The sequence below is a fragment of the Hylobates moloch genome, unplaced genomic scaffold, assembly GCF_009828535.3.
Source record: "Hylobates moloch isolate HMO894 unplaced genomic scaffold, HMol_V3 SCAFFOLD_13, whole genome shotgun sequence".
Taxonomy (NCBI): domain Eukaryota; kingdom Metazoa; phylum Chordata; class Mammalia; order Primates; family Hylobatidae; genus Hylobates; species Hylobates moloch.
In genome coordinates this window covers 79,847,020-79,873,042 of record NW_026652288.1, presented here as the reverse complement: position 1 = coordinate 79,873,042, position 26,023 = coordinate 79,847,020, and the positions used below count along the sequence as shown (strand labels likewise).

Genomic DNA, 26,023 nt, shown 5'->3' with positions numbered 1-26,023 from the left:
TACTATGTTATAGACTTTGTGTCACTTTCAAACGAAATAAGTGGTTATGAAAAGGTAATTCATTTAAAAATCTGATAAGCAGCAACATATATTTTACTCCTCCATAGTCAGGAAATTGGGAGACATGCACAGGTTCACTTCCAGCGTGAAAATCATGTTACTGTGACGAATTTAGGTGCAGCATGCATGCTCTTTACAATGGAAAGTACTGTAGTATGGAATAAACAGTAATAATTTTAGTATTATTCTCCATCCTAACCCTGTTTATTTTGGCTGTGGTTCTTTTTTGGGATGTCATCTTTCTCAAAACCCAATTGCTAAAAGCTGGTTTCACTGGCAGAGAAATAAAAAAGACAGTCGAGTGAGCTTTAGAGAGTGCTGCAATTAGTTCTGTGTGTATGGAACTGCTTATCTGCCCACAACTGGGTCTGAGGAAAACTCTGCTTAGTATTTATTAGGAGTTGAATTTATATGAGAAAAAAACAGATGCTCAATTTTGCTACCTTTCCTTTTAAAGTTTAATGTGCTGTAAAATACAAGGATCTGTACAATTAAAAAGAAGGTGCTTTACCCTTTAACATGTGCCAAATGTCTTTCACTCCCTTTTTACTGCGTATACCTCCTGTTTCTACAAAGCACCCAATAAGTAGTTCATCCCCAGATGACATTTCTGATACCACATGACCCAGATTGCCACAATTTGGGTGAAATAGCCTGAAGAATTATCAAATAAGATAGCTAGGATGATGTTCTGTATTCTCTGCTGTTGGTCCAGCACCATGCTTGGGACCCAGGTATTCTAAAGAGAATCCTTCAAAGGCAGTTCCAGGCTGCCCCACAATAATTGAAACATAGGAAAACCAGTATCAGACGTCACTATCTTTCTTTTGGATTTGAAAACAGGAAATGACTTGGCATTTCTAATCTTGACTGGGAGACAGGCCCTGACTCCACAATTATAGAGCGTAATTACTCCAAGCTCGGTCTATGAAGAACCCCCAACTGCTTGTTGAGGACCTGCCAGGAAACTGACCTGGGTGAATGGTCTGGAAGAGAACATGAGGTGACAAGAGGCTGAGATGCCATTTTCAAGTAAATATACATGAAAGGGCTGCTTAGAAAGGTAGAGGTTGTTAAAATCAGCTTGGCACAGGGATACACTAGAGTTTAAGCTGAGAAAAACTGGCAACATGCAGTGTTTGGGGCCTGAATCAAATATTCATTGAAGCTTTGAATGGTGTGGTTAAAAAGAATCTTTTCAAGAATTTTACTTTAAAAAATTCTCATTTTCAAACTGCACCACCAGCATAGTTTACATGCTGCCTCTTAAAAATATGTATATACATATATATATATTTTACGAATGGTTACTGGATTCCTATGTAAAATGGGGCCATAGTGTCTTATACTCCCTCTGCAACTCATTTCTTCCTGTAAACACGCAACTCTTTGTTGATGTTTCTGATGTTACTCTCTCCAAATTCACAGCCCACTGTGATTCCTATGCCAGTTGCCATACCTGAGTTCTTTGATGTGTCTCCCTTCACTGCCTTTTTTTTTCTTTTTGAAGATTATCCTTTCAGCTATTAAATTGATTCCTAACAAAAGCTTTTGTTGTGGTTTGCTTATATCATGCTTGGAAGAACAGCAAATAATAGGTGACAGTGGTGGAGCTGGAAATTTTTAAAAGACATGATTCTTGGGTCCAAGTCGTTTTTCACTTTTGTTGTAGAATGGCCTCAAAATGGTAATTTTTGGTATTGTCTTTTAGAAGTTTAGAATATCTCAAAACCACCGAAGTTTAGAATATCTCAAAAAGGTGAATTTAAGAGAAACGTGAGAAATTCACAGAAACCTAGGACTAAATGCCTTCTCACATGATCAGAAAGGAGAAAAGGCTTTGGAAGTTCCTTAGAGTTTCTAGCTGTGCTGGCCAGTTATTCTGACCTAATGCATTGGGGTAGGGCAATGGGTACCATGATTGACGGTGTTGGGCTGCTTAGAACTTGTATAAGAATGGCTTAAAGTGACATCATCCCATCTCAAATGTTTGATGCTGAAAAGACTCAGGACTGACAGCTTAGAAGGTAAAAGCCCCTACTGCTAAACGTTGGGACACTGTCCTAACTGGACCAAGTATATAGGATCTGTAGATACATTTGCATATTACTTCATTAAACAGTGAATTAGAAAATCTTGAGAACTTCCTTTAAGAAATAATATTCAAGTTTTTTTTTTCTGTTCATGGGACCATGTATGATTTGTCTTCCATCTCCTGATATTCCCCTCACTCACCTCATGACTTCATCATACTGGTTTCTATTCTGCTCCTCCAAGATTTCCCTTCCTGGGGTGCTTCTCCCTAGCTTTTTGTGTGGAAGACTCATTCTCATCTTTTGGGTCTTGGCTCAAATATCATTTCCTCAGTAGGGACTTCTCTGACTACAGCTGTTTTCTCTGACTACAGCTGACTATAGCTGTCTAAAGTTTCCTACTTCTTTTTCTCCTAATTTCATCATCGTATTTTTTAAAAATGTCCTTCATCGCATAGGTTGTAAGTAACTTCACAACATAGGTTGTAAATAACTTGTTAGTTTATTTACATTTACTTGTTATGATGTGCCTCTCCCTTCTTGTCCTGCCAGAATATAAGTTCCTGAAAGTCAAGAAACTTGTGAGTCTTGTAGACTTCCTCATCCCCAGTATTTAGCCTGGTGTCTGGTGCAAGTAGGTGTTGAATAAATGTTTTATGGGTGAATGAATGCATGAATGAAAAAGTGAATAAATGAAAGAATGAACAACATGTTTACTTTATGCATGCACTACATTTGAGAAGCTTCCAATTTTGTTCAATAGACAGAACAAAAGGAAAAACAGGAAAAGACTACAATTGTAAGAAATTGGGGCCGGGCGCGGTGGCTCACGCTTGTAATCCCAGCACTTTGGGAGGCCGAGGCGGGCGGATCATGAGGTCAGGAGATCGAGACCACGGTGAAACCCCGTCTCTACTAAAAATACAAAAAAAAAAAATTAGCTGGGTGTGGTGGCGGGCGCCTGTAGTCCCAGCTACTCGGAGAGGCTGAGGCAGGAGAATGGCGTGAACCTGGGAGGCGGAGCTTGCAGTGAGCCGAGATTGCGCCACTGCACTCCAGCTGGGCGACAGAGCGAGACTCCGTCTCAAAAAAAAAAAAAAAAAGAAATTGGAGAGATCAAGACCATAGATGCAATAACATCCAGAATTGTCAAAGATTTTATTTCCACCAAGAATATTTTGGGAATCTTTTGTAGAGGGCCTGCTTTTTACGATGAATGAAGGATGAGAGAAGAGAGAGTATTTAAACAAATGTCTATGAGTGGCAAGTTAATAAAAGTGAAAGTTAAAAAGACAATACATTTTCTATTTGTGTTGTTATTTTAATAATAATAACAAAGTTATGATAAAGTGAGGGAACCATTGAAGATCTTATGTGCAGGGAATGGGGGCAGGAGAAACAATTCTGTATGTGGCGGCAAGTATTCTTCTCCATTGTGAAAGTGAACCGATGATTGACCTTCAAAATGACCATCTAGGAAATTTAAAAATTGAAGTAGGCTTGGGTAAAAGTCAGACCATGGGCCACAAAAGGTAGAAGCCTCTTTTCTGCTCTTCAGCAGAAATCTTTAGGCTAAACCTATTATTCCTACTGCTGTGGGTTCTTTCAGAGCAGAATTAAACCATTTCAGAAAACAGTTATATGTGTGAGTTGGAGTTCAGAGGAGAAAACTTACTTTAGAGTTTGATATTTAAAAGATGCTTGTTATGCATCTTTTTAATAAATCAATAACAAAATTGAGAATTAAGTCATAATGAACTGGTATCTTGGAGATACATTCAAACTTCCGTTAGGAAGACTGGCCTATTTATAACATCTGCCCACCTTTAACCTGGTATCTCAAAGAAAAGCTAAGGTCAGCTGTATAAATTGAAATCACTGCATCATTATAACATCAAGGAGGCAAGATGCTTCATATCCCATGTATCTTCAAAAAAGAAAAAAGCTGGCTAACTTGATAAAGGGAACTTGCAAGCCAGAATTTTTTTTTTTTCTTTTTGGCACTGAAAGAGGAAATTTAGAGAGAGAATCCAAGATGGTAGACAGAGGTCTCAAAGTTCTGGCCTGGAGGGAAACGGGGTGAATATAGGAGTTAGGGCTTATGAGAAAAGGTAGCTGCCTCAAGACACCTGAGAAATTTTTTGTAAACATAGAAGTAAATTCAAAGAGAGTATTTGTATATTCAAGTATTATCCCTAAATAGCCCCCTGAAATATTCTTCCTTGACAGAAAATTCTTTGGAGTAAAGAAAGATAACTCAAAAATGTAATTAAGTCTGCTGTTTGGCGTTTTTAGTCTTCCTTTATTTGAAATTTTCTTTGTTTAGTTTTATTTTGGTTTAATCAACTTGATGTTGCAAGTATTTTTTACCCACATTATATTATGACATGAAAAAAATTTGTAGCTGAAAGAATAGAGAAATAACCCATGAAACTGATTAGGAAATCACAGTCTCTTATATTAGTGTGTTTTAAAGCATAATAGCACCTGGCTGCAGAGGCTTCTGAAGTGCAGAGAATCTCACACTCATGAGTGCTATCTTGAGGGCATATTCACAGTAGCCACCTTACCCAAGCCACTCAGATACTTTAGGCTTAGCTTTTAAAAATGACCTGCAGGAGGGGACCAGAGCCATAGAAAGTAGTAGAAACAGAATTCACAACCAGAACCCAGACCTCAGTCAGCTCAACGGGCCTCTTTCATTTCTAAGGACCCTCACCTAACTCCCTGGCTAGTGACCATCACTGACCCGGGATAGTAACCTCAGCCTCTCCATGGATTTAGGATTAAGCCTTGCCAGTCCCTGGAAACTGATCAGAGGACCAAGCGGCAAGTTTCATGGCTGACCAGAGAACATCATTTCTGAGTCTCATAAGCCTTTGGGTTCAGAAATTTTAGTTGAGATGCTGTTGTGACTTATTTGGTCACAGAGAGCTGGTTGCCTCTCCACTTGCCTGTTTGGTAGTCACCAACCATCTCACATGTGTGGATGGCACTTTCTAGCTAAACTTAATCACAGTCCCAACAGGCCTAAGGAATCTCTTCAGCTCCTGTATAAGGAGTTGGTAAGGCTGGCATTTTCTTTACGGCAGAGCAGATTTTTATGAAACCCCTCTGGAAGGTTTTACTATAAGTAAACGGACCATTGACTGGAAAGCCAGAACCAGTGTTTCCAAGCCAGTGCAGTTAACACTCATGTATATGTGAGTGTGAAAAGCTTGGGCCATATAATCAGCATTATTTTATCAAGTGTTTTTGTGTTTTATTTTAAAAGCTTTGAATAACATCTTCACTGTGTCCATTGTTAATCACACCCAGTGAGCCAAAATATCAGTGCATACAGTGAGCTCCAAGAGTGGCCCAGTTTGGGATTTAAAAGGTGTGTTTGAGTTAAAAGCATAAAAAGCCTTAAACTTTTAAAACTGCAGACTATTGTATCCTTCTAACTCCAGAACAGCTCCGTCTAATGCTGTCCAACTTGGCAATAAAAACAAAATGAAGAAAGCCGAAACACTTTTAGACTCACACCAAGTATGCAGTATTTCAGCCTGACAGGATTATTCCTTGGCTGGAGTGACTTACGTTGGAAGGGGAAGTTTGCATGGAAATGCCTTTGAGGTTAATTGTAATGTCATTAATGTGATGTTATAATCACATCTCTGAATTTCCTTCATAAATTTCTTTTCTATTTTTATCCTGTTTTTATTTTTAATACACTACTTTCTTGAAAAAGTCTACTGTAGTCTCACGAAAATACAAACCCCCCTTTTTAAAGCCCCGTGAAAAACTGGTTTTTGCGTAAACTGTAGTTTATAAAAGTGTGGTCATCTGTCCTCTCCTGCTTTGCAGTTCCTTTTTAGTTTTTGATTGTAACATATGCCTGCATGATGAGTGACTTTAAATGATCAAATTGAAATGGCAGCAGATATTGCACTGAGCTTAGAAAAAACAGGTCGTGTGCTAGTATTTCCATTATGACTGTTTAGTATAGTATTGCCCGGAATATGGCAAAACCACCAGAGATAATTCTTTTTAAGAAAATCATCTGTTTAGCCAAATCTGTGGTAGATTTGCGGCACAGACTACAGTAGAGGAGGAACTCAGTATAAACCACAGAAACTGCTCAGGAACGCTGCAAGGCTGTTGTAATCAGATTGCTTGTAGCTACTTGGGCTGTTGTTGGTTCCGTCTGTTGTGATGAGAGCACAGGGCTAGCTACTAGGTTCTCTGGCGTTCCCAGCATTGTCTGTTCTGTTGACCTTTGAATGTATTTGTCTCAATTGTTCTTGGGCTGTGGGAGAAAGACTTTCGGATGAGAAAACAATGGTTCCCATCAGGGACACTGCTCCAAACCCACCCTTTGTTTTGGGCTCACTTTCACAGCAACAAAGTTCCAAGTTTGGTCATGCTGCCCTCCTGCCTCCTGTGTGCTGATTCCCACTTCTGAAAACACATCTTGAATGTGCCTCTTGAAATGTTGTCATTTTTCTAATCTTGTTTCCTTTTTAAAACAAGCATTTTATTCCATGATTTGCACAGTTCTGCATCTATATCAATGACTTTTCACTCATTCCCCCTTTCCAATGCATTTCTTGGGCAAAAGTTTGTGTCCAGCCTGCCATTCAGGAAAGGCAAAGGTTTACCTCAAATGTGCTACTTTGTGGTAGACAGTTGGAGTCAAATCCTGTTCATGAGATTTCTGTCTCCATAACCAGAAAACAAATCCCACTGATACCTACCAATCCTTATGATCTGATACAGAGAAAAGAAAATCTATACAGAATTCTCAGAAACATTTACTCTATAGAGCATTTAGCAAATAAATTTCTGGTGTAGAAAAAATAGGATATTGTACCAAAATTACAACAGATAGGAGACAGAATTTTAAAAGTAAGAATTATGATATTCAGAATTTATTTATATGTGTACCTGCTCTCTCTCTCTCTGGGTATATTTTATAATCAAAATATTATGAGGAAAGTTTGCATTTTGCTTTTTCTCAGATGGTAAGAGGTTTATATTTCTTTCGTTGTTCCGTAAAAATGATCTAGTCCTTTTTCCCATTAGTGAGCTATTGCTAATATTAATACTGTGTACAATCTGGGCCTGCTCTCACCTTTCTCTACAAATCCATCACCATGACTATTTTATAAAATAGTGAGTTTGACTAAATTGCCCAAATATTCCTTTTTCACAAAAGGAAGCTGTGGTGTCCAGCCAGTGACTTGCCTAAGGTCACACAGTGAAAAAACTAAAGATGGATGAAGTTAGACACCTCTTACACATAGGGCAAGGATTTCCTTTTACAGCCTATGAACATCTATTCTCAAATCAAATGATTTCAGAGATTCTCCTGCCACTGCCCTGTATACAAAAACAAAAAACAAAATTTTCTTCCATAAATGGGAGAAATAGAACTGCTTTTAATGAAGTTCTGAGACGCAGCACAAGTTAGTTAAATTCCTTCCAGTTGATAAGCACTTTATGTAAGACCTCTGTAAGTGAAACCTGAAGAACCCCTTTGATTCCCCTTTCCATTATTGATCATTGTTTATAATCTCTTGAACAAAGAGAATACATCTACATTTTATATAGATGTCTAAAGGGAAACAAATCTAGTTTTAATTCCATGTTATGGTGTTGGTTTCAGGACCTTGGGCAAGTTGTCACTTGATTTTCTCATATATAAAATGGAGAGAATAACTGTACCTCCTTTGCCCATAGTAAATATTTGATAAATATTATCTCCAGACCTAGAACCAATGTGGAGAAGTTCCAGAAAAGATGTATTGTTACAGTTTATGAAATTAATAATATGTAATTCACAAAGTTTAAATAGATAAAATACTTCCTATGCACTTATTATGGATTCCTTTATTCATCTCTATAGTAGTTTTAGAAAAACTTATTCGAGGGACTATAGGCCCTGTGGAAACTCACACTCCACTTCTACTCTTATTCTTTTTTTATTCAAGTGATGTTAGATATAATGAACATTAAGAGTAGTGTTCAAGGTTACCTTTAATGTATCCAGGGTTACTCATAATGTTTATTTTAACTCTTTGCACCAGCATTAAAAAAGAAGTGTGAGGCAGGGGTGGTGAGAGCATACTTTGAAGAGAACAAGGAGATAAATGGCCATCTGGGTTAGGCAAGATGGGGATGTGCTCAGAAATTATTTGTTAAGTTAAAGAATGTTAAAGAGACAATGAAAGTTTATGTAATAAAATAAGGAGTCCTTTGCTGATTTCTTTTCTTCTACCTCACAGATAGTTTTTGGAGCCATTCTCTTTGTAGGTTACTTATTTCCCTCACCAGTCTGTGGCCCTTAAAGCAAGGCTCTTGGCTGGGCACGGTGGCTCACGCCTGTAATCCCAGCACTTTGGGAGGGCGAGGCAGGTGGATCACCAGGTCAGGATTTTGAGACCAGCCTGGTCAATATGGTGAAAGCCCCTATTTACTAAAAATACAAAAATTATCCAGGAGTGGCGGTGCATGCCTGTAGTCCCAGCTATGCAGGAGGCTGAGGCAGAAGAATCGCTTGAACCCAGGAGGCATAGGTTGCAGTGAGCTGAGATCATGCCACTGCACTCCAGCCTGGACAACAGAGCGAGACAGTATAAAAACAAACAAACAAACAAGGGTCTTAGGATGAGCTGCCTAATATTTCATCTTTGTCTGCAAGAAAAGAAAGTAGAATAGAATATCTTTGGGTATGGGCCCTGTTTCTGAATTTGGTGTAGAATGTTTTGAGACAAGATACAGCTAAGATCACCAGTCCTTGATAAGACAGAGTTGCTTTTCTCATATGTGCTTCCAAAGTCACAAACAATCATCCTGACTCTCCTTGGCCCACCTCAAACCACTCTATCCCCATTGGTTTGGATATGGTCAAGTCCAGACATGTCCCTCTAAGCAGCCAGGGCAGCAGAATCTCTACTTAACTAACATTAGTTCTTAATAGACTATGGGATATTGAACATAAAATCCAAATAGCTCTCCACTTGTATTTAGGATACTTTTAACATTTTTCTCATAGTGTCTTATTTTTATTATTATATAGTTAAGTAGATCTTATGCTAAAATTCACATAATGATAATATATTCTCTATAAAACTCATTTTGGAGCCCTCTGGATCAATAAATTGGTTAGCATTATCAATATCATCTCTGCTTTGACATACCTGAAAATTACGTTTCTTTAAGTTAGGTAAATATTTAAGTATGAGAAACATCTGACCAATGTATTTAGCAGACTTTGTGAATTTTTTTAAAAAGATTGGTTTTGGAAAATACACACATACATTTTGCCAAGAACTTGCCCCCTAATGTTTAATCTTGTGGCTTTCAGGGGAAATCTAATTTGTATCCTTCGTTTATGCTCGACTCAACAGATTGTTGCACTGTTAGCCAAGTGCTGGATGGTCTTACAGCCCATGGGGCTTTTCAGGTTTCTTGATTCTCTATGGGCCCCCTTGCCTCGCTTCTCAGTCCCTGGTGGATAATGAATGCCATACATTTTAAACTCAGGCCAACTATTTAAAAATTAGGTCACACTACAAACAATGAGCTATCTCAGTATTTGTGAAAACTGCAGAATTATTTCTCTCCCTTCTTCCCATCCCCAATGGCCACTCAGTTTTTACTGTGAGGTTTACTGGGGTAGCTGAAGATGATGACTGAAGGAAAGGATATTCCACTGAAATGATAGACTCAGGATAGAACTGTACTTTTCTATATGTGGATGACAGTGGCCTGGGAAAGGTGTTGGGGCTGCGTTTTGAGAACCCTAGGAGGCCACGGCATCCCCCTCAAGCCATTCAAACACCGAGAAACTCATTTGGGTTTGCGTTGTGTTGGATGACCACTGCAGCTTAATCAAGACTCCTTCTTGCCATTGCTTTGAATTTCCATCCACTTCGCTATTATTGCATGCTCTATCATTGCCAGGCCTTTGTTCTTCCACAAACACTCCTTGGCCCCTCTAGAACACAGTAGCAGTATTGTTGGTGATGAAGGGCAGAGGGGAAGGAAGGCTTGAAATGGGCCCAGCAGGAGCTGATGTCCTCTATCTCCTCTCAGATTATTTTCTCTCTTACCCTCAAGAAAGCTCCCCATACTCCTTAGTATCGATACCACACCATATCCTAGAAGAAAGGCACCCCCGTCAGTGGGGCATAGAAAAAACCTAGGGCACGGTAGTCAACTAGAGTATTCCAGTGGCTCAGAAAAAAATTCTGGAGCCACTCTTCCTTTTCTTGTGAAGAGCTTTTGGGGTTTAACCATGGCAGGAGTTCCAGGTTGCTCTGCTTCTCTTGGTGAGGCACTTAACCTACAGGAGGTTCCACCTGAGGTCATGGGAGTCACTACTAGTGGCCTGGAACTTGAGGAAGAATAGAGGGGCTCACGGTCCAAATCAGAGGAGATGGAGTTTCTGACTTTCAGAGTAAAGCATGAATACCTTTTCCTATGTACATACTGTTAAATCAAGTGGTTGGATATTGTAGTACTATTACTATCAATAATAGAGTATTTGTTCTATTATAGTATAACTGTAATTCTTTTTACATTAAAGTAGAACTAGGACAAACTATACCATTTGTCACATTATTTCCCAGGGTTCTAACTCTAATAAATGAGTTCTAATTTCCCAGCAATAAACATATAGTTAAACTTTATAACCTATCACATTTTTTAATTGGAATTTATCTTCAAACCTCCTGTTAAAAATATAGGACTTTGAAATACTATGCAGCCATAAAAAAGGATGAGTTCATATCCTTTGTAGGGACATGGATGAAGCTAGAAACCATCATTCTGAGCAAACTATCAGAAGGACAGAAAACCAAACACCGCATGTTCTCACTCATAGGTGGGAATTGAACAATGAGAACACTTGGACACAGGGTGGGGAACATCACACACTGGGGCCTGTTGTGGGATGGGGGAGGGGGGAGGGGAGAGGGATAGCATTAGGAGATATACCTAATGTAAATGACAACGGGTGCAGCACACGTGGCACATGTATACATATGTAACAAACCTGCACGTTGTGGTCATGTACCCTAGATCTTAAAGTGTAATAAAAAGAATATAGGAGTTTGAAAATGAAATTTGCCAGTATGGAAGCAGAGATACTTAGAGTCATTCTTATACCACAGAATTAGTGATTACTGTATCCAGTCTCACCATTTTATAGATGGGGAAACTGAGGCCCAGAATGGTTCTTCTGTGATCCCTTAGTATTTCCTCGCTTTGCATTTTCTTTTAGAAAATGTGAAAAAAACTAATTGTTCCATGAAAGAAGGCACCGTTCATTATTAATGGAATTTCTTTTTATTCAATTTTGCAGTGTCTGCAACAAGATTATAAAAATGATAATTTGATTTAGAAGTCTTTCCAGCTTCAGCAAGGTTACTTTGTGGAGTTGGAGATAAATGACCAGAAGAAAACTTCACAAAATTAGTGTTTACACTTAATCTGGCAATGAGCTATAATTTGATTGGTAAAAAATTCATTTGGTGTACCTCTGGCCCTTTGCTGCTGGATAATGAAAATTTATATCTGCGTTTCAGACATCTGGGGAGGGCCTGACAGCTTTGGGGCTGAATGAAAGATGATGTCACACTGACCCCTGTCAGCATTTCCTCATAGACTGGTTACCCAAAACCCAACAGCACTCACACTTTTTTTCCCCGCTGCCAGAGCAGACTCTCGTTTTTATTTTGGAAGGTTAATGACACTGTAAATCTAATAGGCCATTTTAGTGCCATCATGTGGATATTAAAAAATCATGTGACCAGTCAGGGCACCATATGTGGGGTTCACCATTGTCTAATGGCAGGAATAAGAGGCTGTAACAAGGTACTGAGGGCAGCCAGTGTTTGGAATTAATTTCAAAACCATAGCTACCTTTAAACTAATTCTGAATCTCTGCTAATGATTATTGCTTGCCATTTCAATGAAGTTTGCTTTAATTAGCTAGCTAATATCAGATTATGTTGGACCTCAGAAAATAATTTACCACTTATAAATTGATGAGTAGCTCATATTCTGTGGCACAGCACTGACCCACAGAACTTTCTGTGATGATGGGGATGTTCTCTGTCTGTGTTCTCCAGAAACATAGCTAGTGATCTAAGGAAATGATAATTTTAAGTAATTAAAATTTAAATAGTGACATGTGGCTAGTGGTTACCAGTTTGGATAGCACAATGATGGAGCAACTATAATGTAAGACTAGAATATCAGAAAACAACAACAAAAAAGCATTTCATTCAGGTATCTAATCTGCCTTTCATTGGTGCTATAGTGAAAAAGCCAAACTACCTGGTGACAGAGCTGAAGTCTGATTTACATTTGTATCATCATAATGCCTTTTGGACAGGGTAAAAATATTTAGAAGAAAGTGATGCATAAATGAATGAATGAAGTGGTAACATAGATAATGAATAAATGAATGCAAGCAATTTAAGTGATTTTTTTCTATTTTACCAGTTCTTGCTGCCCTTTTCCTCAAGGACATGTCAGACAAAAGTTGTGAGATTTTACAGCCAGATGAATTCTTAGTGATCACTTAGCCCAATCCATTCAAAACCAGACCAGAGTGACTTCCAGGAGCTGCCACTGGCTTTTTTTTTTTTTTTTTTTAAACATCTCTTTACATCTCCAAAAGCTGTGCTTTTGAGTACAGCAAAAAGCCCATAGGTCCAAGAGGGCTAAAGGCAACTGGGCACACAATTCACACTCTTTCACGAAAGAAGGTGGGAAGGGAGGGAACAATTCTTTTTGGATGCTAAGGTAATTGTGTAGACAGATAGAAGTATGCAGAGGGAAATTGAAATAATTTCTGAATTTACTCCAAAATGTTACTGAAGTATTTAAAAATAACCATTCATGACTATTATCTAATGTTACCCTCATGAAATTAGGACAAAGGTGATAGTTCTGGCGAAGAAGAAGATAATGATGATACTATTAGTTAACATTCATTTACTGCATATTGTTTCAAAAATGATGCTAAATTCTATATAAGGATTACTTTAGTTAATCTTTGCAACCCTGCAAGATAGTTCCAGTATTTGTCCATTTTGCAGATGAGAAAAAGAAGAGAGTGCATAACCTTAAGCAAGCTACTTACAACCAATATAAGGCAGAAATGGATTTTAAATCCAAACAGCCTGATTCTAGAATTACATCTTTTAAACATTATTGTATAGAGTGCCTTTCCCTAATCTTCTTCGATTTTCTTCCTTCTTTCCTTCCTTCCTTTATTCATTGATTTAGCAAATGATTTTTAAGCCCCAACTATGTGCCAGATATTGTTCGAGCCTCAGGAAATACACTAGTCAACAAGACAGAAAAAATTCCCGCACTTATGGTCTTTCTCTTCTACTGGTGAGAAAAGACAATAAAAAAGTTAAGAAAAAAGTGTAGCTTATTGGCGAGGCATGGTGGCTTAAGCCTGTAATCCCAGCATTTTGGAAGACCAAGGTGGGTGGATCACCTGAGGTCAGGAGTTTGAGACCAGCCTAGCCAACATGGAGAAACCCAGTCTCTACTAAAAATACAAAAATTAGCTGGGCATGGTGGTGGGCACCTGTAATCCTAGCTACTTGGGAGGCTGAGGCAGGAGAATCGCTAGAACCTGGGAGGCGGAGGTTGCAGTGAGCCAAAATCGCGCTACTGCACTACAGCCTGGGTGACAGAGGGAGGCTCCATCTCAAAAAATAATAATAATAATAATAAAATTAAATGCAAGAAAGAGAAAATAAAGCAGGTAAGAGGAATATGAAGTGTTAGCAGGTGGGAGGAACAGGTAGAAATTTTAGGTAAAGGCGGTCTCACTGAAAAGGCAATATTTGAGAAAAGAAGCAAGTAAGTGTTCTTTTCTTTTTGCTTTTTTTTGAGACAGATTTTCACTCTGGCTGGAGTAAACAGCTCACTGCAGGCAGCCTCTGCCTCCCAGGTGATCCTCTCACCTCAGCCTTCCCAGGTAGCTGGTACTACCAGTGTGCACCACCATGCCTGGATAATTTTTTTGTATTTTTTTTGAGAGACAGGGTTTCGTCATATTACCCAGACTGATCTTGAACTCCTGAACTCAAGTGATCCACCTGCCTCAGCTTTCTAAAGTGTTGGGATAGCAGGCATGAGCTACCGTGCCCAGTCTTATTTTCTAACTATATAGTTAGAAAATGTATATTTATTTACTTATATTTATATTTGTTAAAATATATATAATTGGAATATATTATATATTAGAATTATATATATTAGAATAATATATATATTAGGTCCTTTAAAAAAACTTAATGAGATGGTTCCTAGGTTAGGAGGTAAACTTATAGTTAACTGTATTCTTGACAAAAAATTAGGATGATTTTATATATATATATATACATGCTATTATTATATATAGCAAACTAATGTATATAATATATATACCATTATATATATATATATACACACACACACACACACACACCTATATATGTAATTTAAATTTATGATGACAGTGGATTTGGCATGCAAGTGTGACAGAGAACTTTGTCTTTCTCTCACTCCTTCTACACCACACACCCACCCCTACATATGTAGCTACATGTGTGTGCTCAAATATATAGTGGTGTATATATAGCATCCTGATTTTTTGCCAAGAAGAAAGTTAGCTGTAAGTTTACTTCCTAACCTAGGAATGATCTCATTAAGTTTTTTGTTTTTTTTTTTTTTTTTTAAGACGGAGTCTCGCTCTGTCTCCCAGGCTGGAGTGCAGTGGCGCCATCTTGGCTCACTGCAAGCTCCGCCTCCCGGGTTCACGCCATTCTCCTACCTCAGCCTCCCGAGTACCTGGGACTACAGGCACCCGCCACCACGCCTGGCTAATTTTTTGTATTTTTAGTGGATACGTGGTTTCACCATGTTAGTCAGGATGGTCTCAATCTCCTGACCTCGTGATCCACCCTCCTCGGCTGCCCAAAGTGCTGGGATTACAGGCGTGAGCCACCGCGCCTGGCCTATTAAGTTTTTTTTTTTTAAAGGACCTAATATAGATTGATATTCAAGTTGAGCCAGAGCTATAAAAAGCTAAGTACCTCTGTCTGTGAAATTATTTTCAACTAATTCCTTTGATTCTGTGATACTTCGGTGTTTGCTGTTATAGCGAGATGAGGATAATGCACTGAATTTTACAGTTGTTGCAAAAAGCCCAGAGCAGCAACACTGGGGCCCCACAGACACACATCCAAGATCATGACATAGCTCAGGAGACAGCACACACACACACGCAGCTTTATAGGTAGGGGTAGGTGTGTGGTGTAGAAGGAGGGGGAGAAAGAGAAAGTTCTCTGTCACATTTGCACGCCCAAATCCACTGTCATCACAAATTTAAATTGGATATGGTGCAACATTGTCTGTCAAAATAAAACTGTAAGAGTAAGTAAAGAGAGACCTTTTTAATTCCCTGAATGATTTTGGGCAAGCAGTAGTAGGCTTTTTGATGCCTAATACAGAATGATTAAGAAATAAAAGTTAACAGTGATATGGACCGCATTCTGTAGTATGTGAACACAAAAAGGATACTTTCCTCATTGGATATAGTATTCAAAATTCCACAAGTTCTGGTCACTGTGTGAGACCACAGGTTACAGGCTTTTCTGAGAGACACTCTGCCTCCCCCTGCCTCACCCTGGATGCATAGCACTCCTTGATTTGTAAAATATTCATTCCAGTCAAAAGGGAAGTGTCCTTTTGTGATCCCTGGCATCACTTCCTGTTTTTCCTTGTAAACTTCCCACCCAAGCTGTGGCATTATTGGGATCATTGCCCGAAGTAACTTTCCATTACATTGACAAGTCAAGTGCATACATCTGATTTGAGTGTCATCCTTCCTCCAGATTTAAAAAATTCTACTGCAAATTAAACAACCCAGCTCTTGTGATCCCTGTTGAAAGTTTTATCTTCTTAAAGATCATTCTGAAAAATGAAATTTTTTCATGTCACCCAATTTTGATTAATGGATCATTTTCTTTCCTGTAACTTTTCAGAATTTGTAGATTTGTTAAACCTAATTTATTTTAAAAGCATGCAGTAAGATGTCTCTTCCCATTAAAATAAAAATATATTTCTCTTCTGGATTATCAACCTATAAGCTATATTACTAAACTTTTAGCTTTGCATGATTTATAGTAGTCAAATGATTACTGCCCTAAGCATTAACTTCACTATAGAGCTATTAAAAATATTTAATTAGAGTCACTGAGAATTTAGGATGTATAATAAAATTGTTGTCAAGGCCATGTTGTAAATTCTGATTATGTTTGTAGATGAGTGAGACAAACTACCCTATGCTGAAATTTTTATAAATTTTGAAATTATGGGGATTATATATATATATAAAAAATACATATATATTTTGTTTTGTAAAATAAAATATGTAAAATAAATATATATATAGTTTTTTGAGATGGAGTCTCACTCTGTTGCCCAGGTTGGAGTGCAGTGGTGTGATCTCCGCTCACTGCAACCTCCACCTCCTGGGTTCAAGTGATTCTCATGCCTTAGCCTCCCAAGTATCTGTGATTACAGGTAGGTGCCACTGTGCCCAGCTAATGTTTGTATTTTTAGTAGAGACGGGGTTTCGCCATGTTAGCCAGGCTGGTCTCAAACTCCTGACCTCAGTGATCTGCCTGCCTTGGACTCCCAAAGTTCTGGGATTACAGGTGTGAGCCACCGTGCCTGGCCTATTTATTTATTTTTAAACATTTCATGTATATAGTAGTGAGGTTATGTTAATTGTGCATAATTTACAAAAATGCTAAATATTTTGCTTTTTAAAAATCTTTCTGAACTTGAGCAGTGTTGTCTTTAAGTACAATGTTCTAGTTTATTACAAACCCAAAATGTAATCCTATATCAGAATCTTTCCTTTGTGTTATATATTTTGTTGTCTCCGCAAAAATGTTTTATTAAAAAAAAAAAAAAGACTCCAAGAGTCTAGCTATAGTTCATGTATGCAGGCAAGAGGTGGGAATTCTCTGTGAATGTCCAATAGAAGTGACTACAAACCCATGTAGTCATGTTTACTCAGGTGCCAAAATCCAGATCATTCTGTTATGAGTTCATGTTCTAAATATATGGCTCTGGCTATCTGCATTGTGGATCATCCACCCTCCTGTTATCTACTTGTGCAAGGAAGTCAAAATCAACCCATAGAGATGGGGTATCTGTCAGTTGTTCTCTATGGTATCATACCTGTTTATTTGTGTGACTAGTAGAGACTAAACTACCTCAGTAGATTTTTATGACTTAAATTATAGGGCAATATATTTATTCTGTTTTAAGTACTCCATGTAAATGGTGGCCATAGAGATAGCTTAATGTGCATTTTTTTTTTTTTTTTTTTTTTACAGATAAACACTGTCAACTTTTTACTGGTCTACCTACAGTATTTTTGCTATGCATATCTGTATATCTCTTGCAAAATTAACATTGCATTTTCATAGTTTTATAAACTATTTTTCTTACTTAAGAATATATTGTGAAATTTCACGAGGCCTTTCCCCAATATTGTAAAGTGTTTTCATGAATATTATTTTAATGTATCAGATTGAAACATATAGAATTAGTAATATTTAATGTTTTTTAACCTATAATTTACTTTTTTTTTTTTTTACTAGAGAAGGTCTGTGTAAATTAGCAGTACGTTTATTTCTTCTCATTTCAGAAATAGCAAAAATATATGCAGGAAATGGGGGAAGCCAGAAGACCTTGTGACCTGGCAGCCAGTGGTCAGATGTCATTTCAGAGATTTGGGAAGGTTTCAACTATTGCTTTTCAGATACACCTATGCCTAAACACCACTAGAAATGACATAACTTATTTCTATCCCATAGGCTTGAAATAGGTAAGAGAGAGTTGCTATGAATTTGGTTAAAAGAGTAAACCTAGTGAGAAAAAAGTAGTTCAGATGGTGGTCATTTTGACATCAAATGATGGCAACCCAGTAAGGTTATTTTCACCATCTTACCATCAGAAAAGAAAGATTCGGGATTTGGAAATCAATGAAAGCAGCCAGAAAACTTTCCTATTGTGCAACAAACAAGACGTGGAAACACTCATGAGTTGACTCTACTCAGAGGTCCAGAAAAATTAAGGTTGACACTAAAATAACTTTGGCTTACATACGACTCATGGCAAATGCTAAGTAATGAAAAAGTGTGTCTTTTAGGTCTAAAATTTTCTGGGTTGTGAGAAAATACGAAACATAAATCATATCAAACTATTCCTGGCATTAGGCCTTCAGGATGCATTTGTTTGAAATCAAGGGCCAAATTGCCTGGAAGAGCGAAAACTGCTAAATGCCAGCTGAGGCGGAATGCCAGCCTTGGAACTGACACATCATTTCTGGAGAGATCCATATGCACGACCATAGTTTGTCTTCAAAGTGGTTCCCTTGAATTGATTTTGTAAATTAACAATATTAGGCCTTCTGTAGGATAGAAAGTGCATTAGTCACACTGCTCTTACTTTACCCAGCAAGGAAATCTATTGTTCTTTTGTAATAAAATGGTTCTGGAAGGGGTGAGGGTGATTTTGCCACAACAGGTAAAAGGAATCACATTTAGTCTTCAGGCAGGTTTAATGAGGAATTTTAATAATGAGAGTAAAAAGTCAATGAGCATAACTTCACTAAACAACTCTTAAAGGAAAGCTGAGCCGGCTCCTGTTTTCACAAGTCTGTGTAACCATCGTTGAATGGGTTCCAAGCATCAATTGTTCCCAGTGAGTAAGGACATAGGATATGGCAAAAACTCACAGCAATTTATTACCAGAATGTTTTAAAAGAAATGGAGGATTTCAGAAAAGGAGGAGTTCCACAGATTCATGTTTAAATTCACCACAAGTGATTAATCTTTGTGTTCCATTTTTTGTCCAAGGTCGGTTTTACACACCATGTAAAATTGCTTCTTTTGAAGAAAGTCTGCTTTTTAAAAAAAAAAAAAAAAAAAAAAGGAAAGAGGAGGAGAAAAAAAAGACAATGGGTCTCCTGGAAAATACTTCATAAGGCTTTTTTTTTTTTTTCACATTAGTTCTTTGTTCTTTACTGTTGGAAGAGTTTAATCTGAGGAATATTGTGCAAGGAATAGAGTGGAATATAAAATAAAGTTAAACAAACATGGCTACTTTCAAAAAATTATACTGATTTTCTAACAACTGCCTTTCTATTTTCAAAGCCCTATAAGAAAAGCCTGGGCTTTTGGGCTTTTAGTTTTCTAAATCTTTACGTGCTCTGATTTTTGCAGAGGGTATTCACATTATATATGTGTGTGTATATATATATATATATGTATTTATGATGTAGATTTTGTATATATATAATGAATATTAGATATTTAGATATATATAATCCTGTAGATTATATATATAAAATAGATATTAGACATATGTAAATATATAATCCTGTAGAACTTTTTTTTTCTGAAAACCTAAAGACTTATTTATGCTAATGGTAGAAAATTTTGCTGTAATATAAAATAATAATCAGTTTGTTGGCACCCTTAATTAACAAAAACATGTTTATTAAAAATCTAGGTAGAAATGAATATTTTCAGAATCATCTACTGCAACATTTTAAAAAATTCATTGTCAATTACTTTCTTTACAGGATTTATTAGTATTGGGGTACTCAATGACTTAAAGTCTAAACCAAAACTCTTTTTGACTTATTGAATTCTAACCAAGAGCTTCTGAAAGCTATAACTGAAAAATGATTTAAGAATTTGTTTTTAATCAAAATGGAGTTTCCTAGAATTAGTTTTTTTTTTTTAAACACTCCTGGGATCCATTATTCCTGTTTGTAAACATCAGTGTGTCCTTTCAAATATGTCTTTTCTATTGTTTATATTAAAACCTGATCATATAACTAAATTGAATTTGGCAAGTATATATCGGCCATCCACTATGTTTAGTTTAGTTCTTTTAGTTTAGTTTAGTTCTCTTTCCTACTACTAATTCTACAAGGCTGAGTGAGGCCTGCTAATTTCCACTGATGCTCATACATGTTAGTTTAAAAAAAAAGTTGGCTTTTACAAAGCCACAAAGGGGAACAAATATAACTGTATTGCCTGTCTTAAACCAAAATGCTTTAGCAATTGAAAGATGGGGGCAGTGTAGACACTCAAGAAAGCTTTGGGATCTTTAGATGAATGGTATCATACAGATGTGTATTATTGCTAATTCTTTGTTCTCAATCACTTGTTTTCAAGGACACTAAAATCCATGTAGCCCCTAAAAAAGATAAATAAGGGCAAGTCACTTTTCTTCCTCCAGTCACAGACTAAAGAAATTATTTCAGATAATATATAGCCCTTCAGCCATGGGAGCAGGAAGTGTTTACTGCTCAAGTCAGGGTCCCAGTTGGTAAAATAAACGGAAACTTCTGGTTTAGTTTTAGGGCCTTCTTTCAAATAAAAACTTCATTTTCTCTGGGCAAATACATTGATTTAATTTTGTATTATTGGTAAAATATTCATAAAGACAGGTCAGTCTTTAAAGAGTACCAAAACATAACTTTGCCCATTTTTTCTGTTTAAGGGCCAGCTAGGTTTGTTTAAAAAGAAAAAACTTAAAGCTACCAAAAAGCCTATGGCATTTCTTTCTCTTATGATCTTTAAAACTGGTTCAGGCTCATCTGTTTGGAGTTATTTAGGTGTGTCCCTCTTTGAAAATGGGCCCCCATAACCCTTTTTCAATAGGATAAAAGTTGAGAACATGGAGTCAAAATGGAGCAAAAAGTTGAATATTTCATATGGTATAAACTTTTTTTAATCAAAGGAAAAGAAAAGAAAGTTGCAAAAAAAGACAAAACATGATGAAATTATCTAATTTCTCATATATATTCCTTTCGTTTTTCCTTGCTTTCTCATTTTTTTGTAATCTTCCAGAACACTTTTCAGTTTTAAGCCAAACTTAACTCTACTTTTTACATGCATATTTTTCACTTCTATAAAGACTCATTAATTCAACAGATATTTTTCAAGCACTTACAATATGCCTAAAGGATGCAAGTTAAGTATAAAGAAGAGAGATAACTATTTTTGCCCTCGTGGAGCTTCCTTTCCTGTGATGAAAATTGATATTCTATCAGTAAATAAATAGATAAATTTCAAATAGTGAAAAGTACTAAAAAAAAAGAAAGAAAGAAAGGGAAGTAACAAAGTGGGGGTAATATGACAGTAGTCGAGTGACATTTTCACAGACATGAAACAGTAAATGCCTGGGGATGATAGTTACAATGAGGGGACTGCTTTAAAGGTGGGGGTGAGAGAAGATTCCCTGAAAAAGTGCTATTTGAGTATGGTCTGAACGATAGGAGGAGCTGGTGTGAAAACCAGGCAGGAGAGCATTCCAGGAAGAGGCCACAGCAGGTGTGAAGACCTCAAGGCAAGCAGGATCTTGGCATATTTTGGTAACATAAGGAAGGCCAGGAGCATAGTAAGAACAATTAGATTACTAGGCTAGGTGAGGGCTAGAACTGGTAGTGGAGAGGTGACAAAGTGGAGGTAGCCAGTGTACTTTTGTTACATATATATATATATATATATATACACACACACACACACATATACATATATATATATATACATATACATATATATATTGCTGACTAGAAGACTAAGACTATGTTATAATAGAAAGGTCAAGAGCTTTGGAATAGATTTAGACATGGTTATAGATGTGCCTGTGTTGCTTGTTATGTCTTCACATTGTTTTAAAAGACAGTGCAAGTAGTCATTTGTTAAATTTCCTCCCCTTACAAGCAGTTTAGCTTTTTTTTTTTTTTTTTTTTTTTTTTTTACCTTTTCCCTTTTATTCATTGACATTACAGCTGATTACAGCCTCTGTCCTGCAGGCATGGGAGTATGGTAGAGCTATTCAGATCATGGTATAAAGCGTCTGGGTTTTATTCTACATGCAGTAGAAAGCCATCAGAGCATTTTAACAGGGGATGGCACGATCTGATTTATGTTGTCTAATGATCACTCTGGCTGTTGTGAGAGAAGCAGTTGTGGGGTATTCGTGGAGATGCTGCTGCATTAAGTGATCATTTTGAGGAGTGTAGTGGAAGGAGAGAGAAAAAATGTGGGTAGTTCCTAGATATATTCTAATCAATCTTACCATTGAGATCATGTCCAAGGCCCCAAGGTATATTTCTCAAGCCCCATGAGAGTAGAAAGAATCCTCTGAAAGCTTTCTGATAGATTGAATGCAGATAGAGAAAATGAAAAAATCAAGAATAACACTCAGATGTTGGGCATGGGAAAACAGATGGCAGATGGAGCCATTTTGGGGATAGAGGCAACTGAGAAAAGAGTGTGTTGGCGAGGAGTGTGCAGGAAGGAGGGTACTTCAAGAGTTCCGTACCGAGGAAACTAAATTTGAGATTGCTGTTAAACATCCAGATTTAGATGTCAAGTAGGCAACTGGATACAAAGGTCTGGACTGTTGTCTAGTGAGGTCAAGGCTGAGGATATAAATTTGGGAGACATGAACACAAATGATCTTTAAAGTCCTGGAACTGGATGAAACATCTCAATAAGACAGTGCAGAGAGAGAAGGAAAAACAGCCTAACGTGAAACCCTCAGAAACTACAACCCTGAGAGAAAGAGCTAGTAAAGGAGATGGAGTAGAAACTCTCTGTGAAATAGGAAGCAAATTAGAAAGTTTGAGACATGCAAATCTGTGGAAGAGCATATTTAAAGAAAGAAGTAGTGGTCAATGCCACATAATATCACTGAAGAAGATAGGATCAGAGACCATTGATGGTCAATTGGACAAGACCACAGAAGAATGAGGAGATCACTAACTTCTGTGTCATGGAATGAGCACCATAGCAGAAGACAAGCCGATACACCATCCAAATAATTGAGATGGTGAATACGTAGCAGGGTGTTTTTGTTTGTGTGTTTAATTTTTCCTTTTTGTTTTTTACTAATCAATCTCATCATTGAGATCATGTCCAAGGCCTCAAGGTATATTTCTCAAGCCCCATGAGAGTAGAAAAATCTCAAAAGAGAGAGCTCTCACACATTGCTGGTAGGAATGTAAAATGGAACTGCCATGCAGTTCCATAGTTTAGAAGTTTCTTACTGTATACTCCAGCAAGTCATTCTTAAATAGTTATCCAAGGGCAATGAAAAAAATAGTTCCACAGAAAGACTTGTGCACCACACGTTCGACATACCGTTGATCATAAAATCAGAAAACTGAAACTGCAGAAATATCCATTAATAGTTGAATGAATAAATCCCCTTGATATTTTCATATACTAGAATAAACAAGACTGAAATACTGATATATGCCACTCAATGGGCAAATCTCTTAGAGTTTGTGCTGAGAGAAAGAAACTGGACACAAAGAATCCAGGCTCTCTAATTATATTTATATGAAATTCTAGGACAGGGAAACTAATCTATACTGATTAATAGAGGAAAACTAATCTATAATAATCAATAATTATTTAGGGTTGGGTGGAAAAGGGGAAACTGACTGAAAGGGGGCATGAAGGAGCTCTCTGGGGAGGTGGAACTGCTCTCTATCTCAATTAGGGTGGTGGTTACATGGCTGTATACATTTGTCAAAAGTTATCAGCCTACTTAATGTGAATGAATTATATCTCAATAAAATTGATAGGGAGAAAGAGAGAGAGAAAGCGAGGAAGAATGAGATCACTATTTCTTCTGATTAGCTTCTTTTGCCCTAAATCATTTTCTTATCACATTTGTAAGATCTTGATTATGTTGATAGCCCTTCATTTACTGTTTCATGTCTGTGAAAATGTCACTCAATTATTAATGTCTATTGCATATTGGATAGCTCTTTTTCACAGAGTAGCTAATAATAACGCCACCCTGTCTTCAGAAATATGTTTCTTGGTACAGCTATTTTTGTTTTTTGTTTTTGTGTTTGTTTGTTTTTATTTTTCTTTAAGTTCTGGGATACAAGTGCAGAACGTGTAGGTTTGTTACATAGGTATACATGTGCCATGGTGGTTGGCTGCACCTATCAACCCATCATCTAGGTTTTAAGCCCCACATACATTAGCTTATTTGTCCTAATGCTCTCCCTCCCCTCACTCCCACTCCCAACTGGCCCCAGTGTGTGTTATTCCCCTCCCTGTGTCCCACTTATGAGTGAGAACATGTGGTGTTTGGCTTTCTGTTCCTGCGTGTTAGTTTGCTGAGGATGATGGCTTCCAGCTTCATCAATGTCCCTGCAAAGGACATGATCTCATTCCTTTTTATGGCTGCATAGCATTCCATGGTATATATGTACCACATTTTCTTTATTGTGTCTATCATTGATGAGCATTTGAATTGGTTCCATGACTTTGCTGTTGTAAATAGTGCTGCAATAAACATACGTGTGCATATGTCTTTATAGCAGAATGATTTATATTCCTTTGGGTATATAACCAGTAATGGGATTGCTGGATCAAATGCTATTTTTGGTTCTAGATACTTGAGGAATCGCCACACTGTCTTCCAGGATGATTACACTAATTTACATTCCCACCAACAGCGTAAAAGCATTCCTATTGCCCCACAGCCTCACCAGCATCTATTGTTTCTTGACTTTGTAATAATCGCCATTCTGACTGGCGGGAGACAATATCTCATTGTGGTTTTGATTTGCATTTCTCTAATGATCAGTGATACTGAGCTTTTTTTCATATGTTTGTTAGCCACATAAATGTCTTATTTTGAGTTGTCTGTTCATATCCTTTGCCCACTGTTTGATGGGGTTGTTTGTTTTTTTCTCATAAATTTGTTTAAGTTCCTTGTTGATTTTGGATATTAGCCCTTTGTCAGATGGGTAGATTGCAAAAATTTTCTCCCATTCTGTAGGTTGCCTGTTCACTCTGTTGATAGTTTCTTTTGCTGTGTAGAAGCTCTTTAGTTTAATTAGATCCCATTTGTCAATTTTGGCTTTTTTTGCAATTGCTTTTGGTGTTTTCATCATGAAGTCTTTGCCCATGCCTCTGTCCTGAATGGTATTGCCTAGGTTTTCTTCCAGGGTTTTTATGGTTTTGGGTTTTACATTAAAGTCTTTAATCCATCCTGAGTTAATTTTAGTGTAATTCAAAATAAGGTGAAAGGAATGGGTCCAGTTTCACTTTTCTGCACATGGCTAGCCAGATTTTCCAGCACCATTTATTAAATAGGAAATCCTTTCCGCATTGCTGGTTTTTGTCAGGTTTGTTGAAGATCAGATGGTTATAGATGTGTAGTGTTATTTTTGAGGTCTCTGTTCTGTTCCATTGTTCTATATGTCTGTTTTGGTACCAGTACCATGCTGTTTTGGTTATTGCAGCCTTGTAGTATAGTTTGAAGTCAGGTAATGTGACACCTCCAGCTTTGTTTTTTTTGCTTAGGATTGTCTTGGCTATACAGGCTCTTTTTTGGTTCCAAATGAAATTTAAAGTAGTTTTTTCTAATTCTGTGAAGAACGTCAATGTAGTTTGATGGGACTAGCATTGAATCTATAAATTACTTTGGGCAGTATGGCCATTTTCACGATATTGATTCTTCCTGTCCATGAGGATGGAATGTTTTTCTATTTGTTTGTGTCCTCTCTTATTTCCTGACCAGTGGTTTGTAGTTCTCCCTGAAGAGGTCCTTCACATCCCTTGTTAGCTGACACAGCTATTTTGATCCTTACTTTAACATATAAGTAATTTAAATAAAATATGCCTAAATATGTCCTAAGTGCTGCCATCACTAGTGTGGGATATCTATAGTAATGCTATTAGATTGACATTTTTTATTACCCAAATCCCACTGTGTCTTTCCTTTACTAGTAACTTGACTGCTTGAATTATAAACAGAAGCTGTTATGAGCTTTTGTTTTATAGAAAGATAACTGGAGT

General features: G+C 37.2%; 1 protein-coding gene across 1 annotated transcript in view; it reads left to right on the top strand.

Moving 5' to 3' along the window:
- LOC116481219 (histone-lysine N-methyltransferase MECOM-like) overlaps positions 1-26,023 on the top strand; it is a 236,767-nt gene that overhangs the window by 151,831 nt on the left and 58,913 nt on the right. The gene's annotated exons all lie outside the window — the stretch shown is intronic.